Here is a 10917-nt window from a genome sequence, read left to right as displayed (position 1 = left end):
GTCTTTTCCTGTTCCGCGTTTTGTGAAATCTGGGCCTTGGGCTGCATTTTCGGCGCCCAAGGCTGGGCGTTAATTATTTCGGCGCCCACCTTCGGGCGCTGAAAGTCCTTTCCTGGCGAATTTTGACTTTGGATTTCTTAACGCGTTTCCGAATGGCATCAAGATGTCACTTGATGCGTTCAGCTATATATAGGGGCTAGATACGTCCCTATTTTCCATCACTCTCAATTTCCTTCTTTCTATGCTGTGTTTTAGTTACTCCTTGCTTTCGTCATGTCGATTCCTACTTTCTCACTCCAACGGGCTGTTAGGCGTTGGCTACGGGCCCTTACTCCTACAGAAAAGGCTTTGTTGAAAGAATACCACTTAGAGGCACTTTTAGGCTTACAACAAATTAATATTGACTATAATTTTCTGCATGCAGCCCTAAGCTTTTGGGATTCCGATCATCATGTTTTTGTCTTTCGGGGCAACGAAATATGTCCTTTGCCAGATGAATTCGCTGCGATCCTTGGTTATCCTACTAATGCTACCCTTGCCACTCCTGCCACTATTGAAGAGGGTAAAACAACCATAGGGGCTTTCCTAGGACTTGATGCTAACATGCTTGCTGAAATTGTTGTAGGTGATGAGGTTAATTTGGTAAAACTTGTAAAACATCACTTTAGGTCTAGTAAGAATATGACCGAACAGAAATTGAATATTCGAGCCCTTGTATTTTGGTTGTTGAATCATTATTTGCTGTCTAATAACAATAGTGAGTTCGGTGACATAAGGTTGATCCCCTTGATAAGCCAGATGGAAAGTTGCTATTCTATTATGCCGTTGGTTGTTGCCGAGACTTTGCTGAGTGCGGATGAGCTGAAGAAGGATGCCAAAATCTGAATATTTTAAGGGAAGCACCCTATTACTGCAGGTAATCGATTTTTTTCTTTGCGCACGTATACGTTGTTTTTGCATATATATTTTTTATTCGTCCTGCCTTGGGGCTGAGTTTCAGCGCCCAGGGCTGGGCGCTAGAATTTTTGGCGCCTGGTCCTGGGCGTTGAAATTGCGCCCTAGGAACCGTTTTCTTTTTTTTTTTTTTTTGATCGTACCCGTTTTTTGCAGATTTGGCTCGTGGAACGGCTTAGGCTCTTGGAAACTCCTGCTGATCCTAAACATTATCTCCCTATAGCCTTGGGTAACCGAAAATATTTGCACCGAGGCCAGGACGAGGCCGAATGGGCCTCCTTTTTTACTCATGGTATCTGTTCTATTAAGTGGGTGGTACCGTGGTGGGGTTTGACTACTATGACGGGGGGTTCTGATGTGTCGGTTTATGTTTCCTTGTTGGGGCTATCTCGGCCCATTTATATTTTCCCTTACCGAGTCATGCGTCAATACGGTTTAAGGCAGACTATCCCCTTTTCTGATACGGTACCACCTAAAGTAGCGGCCTTTTCACAAGCACGGGTTCAAGCGTGGGCTAAGTATTATGATGGTCTCCCGCGTTGGGCCGTAGCTACAAATGGCTTTGTGGGTCTTTCTGAAAACTACAAGTTGTGGATGAGCTCCGATGATAAGGTTGTGAGGACCGAGGCTCGAAATGGGGAGCCGGCTGAGCTTTTGATACCTCGCATTCGGATCAGATATGAGGGCCGTGATTCTGCCAATCCTTGCACCCATGGTATTAAGACTGTGAAAGCTTGTCCTGATCGAAAGCGAAAGGAAGTTCCTCCCCGTTCCAGTTCTAGGCCTAAAAAGGTGCCTAACATGAAGGGGCCTGCTGTTGTTAAAAGAAGTGCAGGCTCTCGCGGAGATCGTTGCCGGAACAATGTATGGGTTAGGAAGGCTCATCCGCCTGTAGAAACAGTGGCTAGTCTAGTTGATGATAATAATTCTTCTCCCACCATTGTCTGTGCCCTTGAGGCTGAGCGGGCTATAACCGAGAATGTTTCTGAATCCTTGGCATCTTTGGAAGTTAGTGTCCAGGAGCCGGTTCTTATGGAGATTGATATAGGGGCAGCGCAGAAGACTGTGGGGGTGGATCCTGCGAACATTGCCCTCTACAAGACTTTATTTGATGATCCGGAAGAACTAGAGTAGTGTAGTTCTTGCTAGGGTGTAGGTGCCCTTTATTTATTTCAGTTGTGTTTGTTTTTTCACTTCTTAGCACTTTGTTTTCCTTCTTATTATTTTTCAATAAAGGCGTATTTTATTTTTCATTTTCATTTTTTGTTTCTCCTCTTTTTTATATTTTTATATGTCTAACACTTTTTGCACAATTTATATATGTTTTTTTTTATTGGACCGAATCCTTGGTAAGGATTGCCTACGTATCTTGTCAAAATCAGGTCGCGCGTAGTTCTAGCTAGAATAAATTCTAAGATGCCGGATTTTAATAGATATTCCCTGAGGTGGAAGCATATTACTTAACCGGTCAAATGAGTGAAGTATTATCATTATTTTCGTCAGCCGTTTTTTTTTGCCGTAAGTCGCGTAAAAAATGAAATTCGACTATTTTTTGTATGGCTATATTTTTTTGGTGAGCCTATTTGGATACGTGTTGTACCCCCCAAGTGTTCGTTATTTTTCCGTTATGTGCGGATAAAATGACGAGCACTTCTAAAAAAAAATTTAGGCAGGCAGAGAGTTTCAACGCCCAGGCTGGGGTGTCAAAGATTTCGGCGCCCAGCCCTGGGCGCTAAAAATGATTTCTGGCGGTCGTTTTTGACGCTTTGCTTCACGTGTTCTTGCATTTATTTCTTTTTCTTCGTTTTAGTGCTTTGCTTTTTACTTGTGTAAAAATTGATTTTGAGGCTATTTCGGAGGCTTTTTTGACTGTTAGCGTGAGACGCATTTTTGTCCGGATTAATTTTTTCTATTCGTGACTCGAAACGGCTTTGAAACTGGAGTTAGGGTGCGGGAGTTATGAAGATCTTTGTGTAGGATTTGGGTGGGTTGAGGTGCGTGTCGTTTTTGAAGGGTATGGTGGGGTTACATTTTATTAATTCCCCCTTTAAGCAACATTTGCATTTGTTTTGGATTTTGATTTCCTTCGATTTCTTCGGGTTGCATGGATTGACTTTTATGACCTTTATGTTTTAGGGATATGAAGGGGATGGTATGGTTTATTTTGTGGGTTTCGGGAATTGATTCCCATGGCACGATTTCAAGACCGAGTGGGCCTCGTTTGTTGGGCCTAGAGTGGGCCGCCTCTTTATTTTTGTATTTTGCAAGTACATTTGGTGCTTACTTAGTGTTAGAATAAATTTTTTAGGAGAAATATTACGCCTTTATTAATTTGGAAAGTAAGGAAAACACACTGAAATAAAATTGACCTATATTCTAAGGGGTCTTAGGACTATCTAAAGTCTTTATTATTTTTTTCTACCAATCTAAAGAACTACTAGGCGCTTTTTACTAAGGTGCTCTATGTGGCTCAAGCCTTGGGTTTAGTCTCGTAAAACTTTGGTCCTTCACCGGTACTCATCTTGAATTCTATTCCTTTTGCATTGACCCACTGATATGTCTTCCCCATCTGTTCTCGATCTCTTCTAGTGTTGATGCAGGAGCGATTAACCGGGTTGGATCGAAACCTTTATCTTGTAAAGCTAGGGTAGTCATCACAATCTCGTCCTCTATTGGCCTCGATTCGTTAAACAATGTCCACAGAGCCTGGTTGTCCAATATTTCAGCTGTTTTAGTCTTGGTGAGGTGGGGTGCCTCATCCAAGGTGTGGCAGTCATGGAAGATTTCAAATCCTGGTTTTAGCAAGCCATCCTGAACGAAGGGTTCAGGGAAATCACAGCATGGGTGTCCTTCTCCTTCCCGAACGAACATCCCGTTAAGGGTTCTTTGATACGGGGGAAGGAGGGTGGTTTGTTTGGCCTTGTTAAGGCGTAGCCCAGACAGGCGGTCAGCAATATCTTCCTCCGTTGGTTCATAGCCTAAGCCAAAGGGAGTAGATTTGTTGGGTAAAGGATGGAATGTGCATTCCTTCTTCCTTATGCCCAATGGGGTTCCAGGGAAATAACCTTGAGCTAACAGCATTCTAGGGATGACTCGGGATGTGTGCAGGTCTAGGAATGCTGGATCATAGTCTTCGATGAACTGGATTGCTTCTTCCATTTGAAACCCGTAAAGGTCGTCTGCAGTTTCGGCCGTTCCAACCATAGTACAACTGACGTCGAGAGGAGGGGCGCGGATTTCTAGTATTACCCCGTTATGGTTAAGTTTAACCATTTGGTGCAAGGTAGAAGCCACACCTCCTAAGTCATGGAGCCAAGGTCGCCCCAAGAGGAGGTTGAAAGTGGGGTTGATGTCGATTATTTGAAAGTCCGTGGTGCGTGCCACAGGCCCGGTTTGTATGGTAAGGTTGATTTTTCCCAACACAGGCCTTCGAGAGTTATCATAAGCTCGTACCCCTTGCGTGGAGGTTTGGAAGTCATCGTTTCCTAGCCCCAAGCAATGGGCGGTTCACAATGGGCAAACATTAACCGCCGAACCGTTATCTACGAGCGCTAGGGGGATGTTTTGTCCTTTGCATCCAACTACTAGATAGAGGGCTTTATTGTGAGCACCCCCTCTCTGGGCAAGTCTTTGTCAGTGAAAACTATGGCCTTTTCTCCGGCATTTCTCGTGACGTGGTTAACCAATGAGTCAGGTGTGATATCTGTAGGTACTGAGATGAGGTCGAGTGAGCAAATAAGCTTTTCGCGATGTTCCTTTGAAGTACACATGAGATCCCAGGTGGTAATTTCGGCTTTGGTTCCTTTTAGTTGTTTCAAGAGAGGATTTTCAATGACTTCCGCGACGGTGGTGTGCCGTCCATTCTCAGGAGTTTGCCTAACTGGGATATCGTCCATAGGAGGTGGGCGAATATCCGGTTGGTATATCCTTCCGGATCGGGTGAGGTTGTCGACCTCGGGCTCCTGAGGGGTGGTGTCAATGAGAGCATACCCGGGCCAAGTTTCAGTAAAGAGGTCCTGGCCCGACACTTGAGATAGGTAAATATCTTCAGCATCATCATCCCACACACCACACACTTCTCTCTCGATTCGATCCATAGGGACCACAGCGAGTGGTGCACCTTGAGGTGTAATGTACACCGTAGGGTCGAAGTTCTCATTTTCTGGTTGGTCGAGAGAGATGTGACAAGAGCTGAGTGGGCTCTTGTTGTTGTTGGGTTTGCCAACGTTAGGGAGAGGTATCACTTCATCCTCTATCATGTCCTGGATTGTATTTTTTAGGTTCCAGCAGTTTTCGGTGTCATGCCCATTTCCTTGATGGAACTTGCAATAAGTACCTTCGACCCAATATTTGCTCTTGACAGGAGGGTCACGGGTGGGGCCTATAGGTCTCAACTTTCCTTGATTGGTTAGTCTTTCGAAGGCTTGTACCAAAGTCGACCCGAGTGGGGCAAAATTTCGGTCTCGGACCCATCTTCCAGGGCTTCTTCGGGCGGGTGTCTCCTCTACGGCATGGACTTCTTGGGCTTGGGATGTGTTGCCCCTGTTGTAGGTGTTGCGTTTGTATGCGGGTTTACTTTGTATTGTTTTTGCGAGATCATCCTCGATCTTTATTCCCACATCATAAACGTTTTTGAAAGTGTCAAGTCCCAGGCACCTAAGGTGTTGTCTGTAAGCCGGGTCCAGGTTGTCAATGAATTTTTGGACCAATTCTGTTTCGGGAGGCCTATTGATTAGTTGGGCCGCCTGATCCCTCCATCTAGCAAAGTAGGTTGTGAAACCCTCATTTTTCTTTTGGAAGAGAACTTCCAGCTCGCCCATGGTGACTTGAAAATCCATGTTCGACGAGTATTGCTTGATGAAGACATTGACAAAGTCTTCCCAAGTGGGGAAGAGCTTAGGGTCCTGGTGATAGTACCATTTGAGCAGCACAGGTTCCAAGGACAAAGGAAAGGCAGGTAAATACATGGACTTGTCCACGCCTTTCAAGTTCATGGAATTCACAAAGCTCAATAGGTGATCACGGGGATTGTCCGTGGCTTTAAACTTTGCTAAGTCAGATGAACTAAACTTTTCTGGTAGTTTGCCAGGAAAAGGTTCAGGATCGAGGGAGAAGTACTTGCTCCCCATGGTTTGCTGTAGGACCATTTTTTCAATCCTCTTCTCGTTATCGAGGTCATTTTTGGCTTGTGCAGCCGTTAAGGCTTCATTCTCCATTTTCAGTTGGCCCATGAGTTGGGTCATTTGAGACATCTGGTCTCGCAATTCTTCGATGGACATGTTTGAGGGTGCGAATCGAGGTTGGGGAAGCGGAGATCCTTGAAATGAGGGATGACGGACGGAGCTTGGAGTCACTAAACCTGGTGTTGGCGATGTATCTTCGAGACGTACTAACCTTTGATTTCCCGATCGGCACCAAGTGGCAGGACCAGTCCTATGCATAAGATAAGCTAAAGTTTAGGCCCCAAAGTTTCAAGCATTACTTAGTCTAGACTTTGACTCTCTCTATTGGTTTTTTTCTCTTTCTTTTGTTGGTACACTTTTAGTTCTTTCTTTTGGTCATTCTTTGGATTTTCGAAACACTTGCCCATTTTGACATTCATAGTTATTGGCATGTTCGGTTTTGGTGCCGAGCATTGTCGTCGTAGGAGGCCTAACAACGACACAAAGAGTTATTTATTTTTTATGAGTCGCTTTGAGAATCGAGTGCTTTTTCTTACGCCCCCATAGCAATTTTTTTTTTTACGAACAGTTTTTTGTGCTGCGTATTTTCCTTTTGCGCGGGCACCGAGGCTGCTGCGCCTGACCAGAAGGCCAAGCAGCAACTTCAGCGCCCAACGTAGGGCGTGAGAAATTCTGGCGCCCAGCCAGGGGCGTTGAAAATGCGTCCCTGGCTGGTTCTCGTTTTCTGTTTGCGTCTACTTTTGTTTATTCGACTTCGATTTCGCGTGCTTGCCTAATAACGTCCTTTACGCGTTGTGCAGCGTTTGTGGGATTCGTTATAGGCCATCCCGGGCGTCGCTTATTTTTGTGGCGATCGTTCGGGTTTGCGGAACACGTATCTTGGTATAACTCTTTGGCCAGTTTGGTTTATGAATGTTTGGGCAATTTTTTAAGGTCGTTGGTTTGCTAACTTTGTTTGTCACACACAATCACATATTTCGCTACACATAACTAACGTTACATCATGAAGCAATAATAATATGTCACGTAGTTTATGATAGGCTTTTATGGGTAGTTTTTGCGCCTGGCTTGGTACCGCTTCTATCGCAGATCCAACACATGCCCTGGTCGAGGTAGTGCCTTCAACAGACGAATTTCGCCCAAGAAGCCAATCACGATGTAAGCCAAGGGGGCATGCACCAATGAGAGGGACCTAATGGGCGAGCGATTGGGATTGGGACGGGTGTACTACTACCGAAAGTGCCGAGTGGACAACATCCGAAGCGTATGCACCCCCCGGTTGGCGATGGGTATCCTTAGTCCCAACTCCCGGGATGAAACATCCAAGGGAGCCAAGATTCGTTATGCGGTTCTGTCCGTTCACATTAATATGCTGCTTTAAAGAGATGTTTTATGGATCTGCTAGATTAGTCAATGGACTTTATTTATTAGATCACCACAAACAAGTTTATAACATAAATACCAAAAAGGCCAAAAAGGATGATTCAGATCTCACCTATCTGTGGCATTGTCGATTAGGCCATATTAACTTGAAACGCATAGAAAGACTTCAAAAGGAAGGAATTCTAGAACCATTTGACTTAGAGGATTATGTTATGTGCGAATCATGTTTACTTGGCAAAATGACAAAGCAACCTTTCTCTAAACTTGGAGAAAGTGCAACTGAACTATTGGGTTTAATCCATACAGATGTATGTGGACCAATGAGTACAAATGCTAGAGGTGGTTTCAGCTACTTTATCACTTTCACTGATGACTTCACTAGATATGGTTATGTCTACCTAATGAAGCATAAGTCTGAATCCTTTGACAAATTCAAGGAATTTCAGAGTGAAGTAGAGAATCAATTAGGCAAGAAGATTAAGGCACTGCGGTCTGATAGAGGCGGTGAATATCTGAGCTATGAATTTGATGACCATCTGAAAGAATATGGGATTCTATCAGAATTGACTCCTCCTGGAACACCACAATGGAACGGTGTGTCGGAACGGAGGAACAGAACCTTGCTAGACATGGTTAGATCAACCATGGGTCAGGCGGAACTTCCAATAGAATTTTAGGGACATGCACTAAATACAGCTGCACTCACTATAAATAGAGCTCCGTCTAAAGCTGTTGAAAAGACTCCATATGAGTTATGGTTTGGAAAGCCTCCAATTGTGTCTTTTCTTAAGATTTGGGGATGTGAAGTATACGTCAAACGATTAATTTCAGACAAACTTCATCCAAAATCTGACAAATGTATCCTTGTGGGCTATCCAAAGGAAACAAAGGGGTATTACTTCTACAATACATCTGAGAACAAGGTGTTTGTTGCTCGAGATGGTATCTTTTTGGAAAAGGATCACATTTCCAAAATAACAAGTGGGAGAAAAGTAGACCTCGAAGAAATTCGAGTCGAACAACAAAATCTAGAGAATGCTCAAGATGACATTCAGGATGAAACTCAGAGATCTTTAGAAGTATCCGGTGAGAATCATGGACCATCTAGAAATGTAACCCCGCGTAGATCGCAGAGATATAGATCTCAACCGGAAAGGTACTTAGGTATTTTGACGAACGAGAGCTATGACGTTCTATTACTTGAAAGTGATGAACCTGTGTGAGGGGGTCGAAAAAGCACGAGGCTAATGCGTGACCTCGTCCCTCGTGGGTGTGACGTTTCTTTTTGTCAAATCAAGTGTAATTGGATTTCCTATGAGTTTACACCCAATTGACTAGTAATATAGGAGTCGCCATTCAGTTTTTAACGACAGTGAGAAAAACTGACAAAACCCGGTTATCGTGACATAAAGGGAGTGCAATTATGTTTGACCACGACGGCCGTAGGTTCCCTTGTGATCCCTGGTGTGGGGATCTCTCAACATACACCCGCAAGGTAGAGATTGAGGGTTCGGGGGACTGTAACTACCGAGAGGAGTACTCGCTCTTCGATAACTCCAGAGGCAGGATATCCTTACTAGCTCAGCATAAATAATTGAAGGGACATGCGTTAACTATTAAATTAATCTGAGTTGGTTTTAACAATATGCAACATATAGTACTAGATCGAACGCGATTATCTGATTTAGATTGTTTTAAGGGACCTAGCATGATAATCCAATTTCCCAACATATTATCTTTATTAGGCGTGATAGAACAATCAGATTAAATTTGTTTAACAGTTCATAAAAAGGGCGGGGAAAGCAATTAAATCATAGAATATGGACACATTACGACGCACCCTTGAGAGGTGCGTCACGGTTCTCAGAAAACTAACCACTTTGACTTTGCTATTTCTCCTTTTATTTAACGAATCTCAAGTTATGGGACAGGATACGTTCTGTTCGATTTATGGATCGATTGCGACAGAACGCGTGATCAGTTTTGCAGCGTGAGGCTTAGGCTTAGGGGTTTAGAGTCAATACTCAGAATAATAATTGTGTGTTGTGTTTTTTCACGTCGAACTTGGGCTATATTTATAGAAAAGAGTTCGTGGAAAGATAGAATTGTAGAGCTCTAATCCACGAGGAATTAGGAAAGAATACGTCCCAGGTAATTTCAGCGCCCAGGCCTGGGCGCCGAAGATTTCGGCGCCCAGAGCCAGGCGTTGAAAATAGGATATGGGCTGTTTTCTTAGTCAGATTCGGATTCCTAGAATCCGGAGTGTTTGAGACTTAATCGAGTCTTTTAGTGCGTATTAACCTTGTGACGGAATGCGTCTGGGCCCGTTACGAACTCTAGGCTCGTTGGGATTTTAATTAATACGTGACTCTTACTTTCGAATCATATTAGGAATAGAATTCTCTCGCAATTTCTATCTCATTTAGGATTTATGTTGGAGTGCAACACCTAATTCTGACAGGTTTCTATCTTTTATGACTTGCCACTTTTAACAACTACCCATTACGGCAGTTACTATTTTTAGCAGGTTTCCATAAATAGCAGGTTTCTATAAATAGCAGGTTTCGGGTGAAATGAAAAGGGGTGATCGAGATTCGTTATTTTATAGGAGATGCGTTGTCAAGTGGAGATTTATGCTTTCATCATTGAACCTTCCCTTTCGGGAATGGGGACAAAAGTAGGTGTCTACAACCTGCGACTTACAAACAAGCTATGATGAGCCCTAGCTCCAAGCAATGGCAAGAAGCCATGCAATCTGAATTAGACTCCATGTCTGAAAACCAAGTTTGGGATTTGGTTGATTTGCCAGATGGCTACCAAGCCATAGGAAGCAAATGGGTTTTCAAACTGAAAAAAGACAAGGATGGGAAACTTTAAGTTTTCAAAGCTAGATTGGTTGCAAAAGGTTACAGGCAATTCCACGGTGTGGATTACGATGAAACCTTTTCACCAGTTGCAATGCTAAAGTCTATTCGGATAATGTTAGCAATCGCTGCATATTACGATTACGAAATATGGCAGATGGATGTCAAAACCGCTTTCTTAAACGGCGTTTTAACAGAAACTGTGTTTATGACACAGCCTGAGGGTTTTGAGGATCCAAAGAATGCTAAAAAGGTATGCAAGCTTAAGAAATCAATCTACGGATTGAAGCAGGCTTCAAGGAGCTGGAATATACGTTTTGATGAAGCAGTCAGTGATTTTGGTTTCATCAAGAACGCAGACAAATCTTGTGTATACAAGAAGGTCAGTGGGAGCAAAATTGTTTTTCTAGTATTATATGTCGACGACATATTACTTATCGGAAATGACATTCCTATGTTGAACTCTGTCAAGATTTGGCTTGGGAAATATTTTTCGATGAAGGATCTAGGAGAAGCACAGTACATACTGGGCA

The sequence above is a fragment of the Spinacia oleracea genome, chromosome 3 (genome assembly GCF_020520425.1).
Source record: "Spinacia oleracea cultivar Varoflay chromosome 3, BTI_SOV_V1, whole genome shotgun sequence".
Taxonomy (NCBI): Eukaryota; Viridiplantae; Streptophyta; class Magnoliopsida; order Caryophyllales; family Amaranthaceae; genus Spinacia; species Spinacia oleracea.
The sequence above is the reverse complement of the archived record's forward strand: the minus strand, read 5'-3'. Positions refer to the sequence as shown.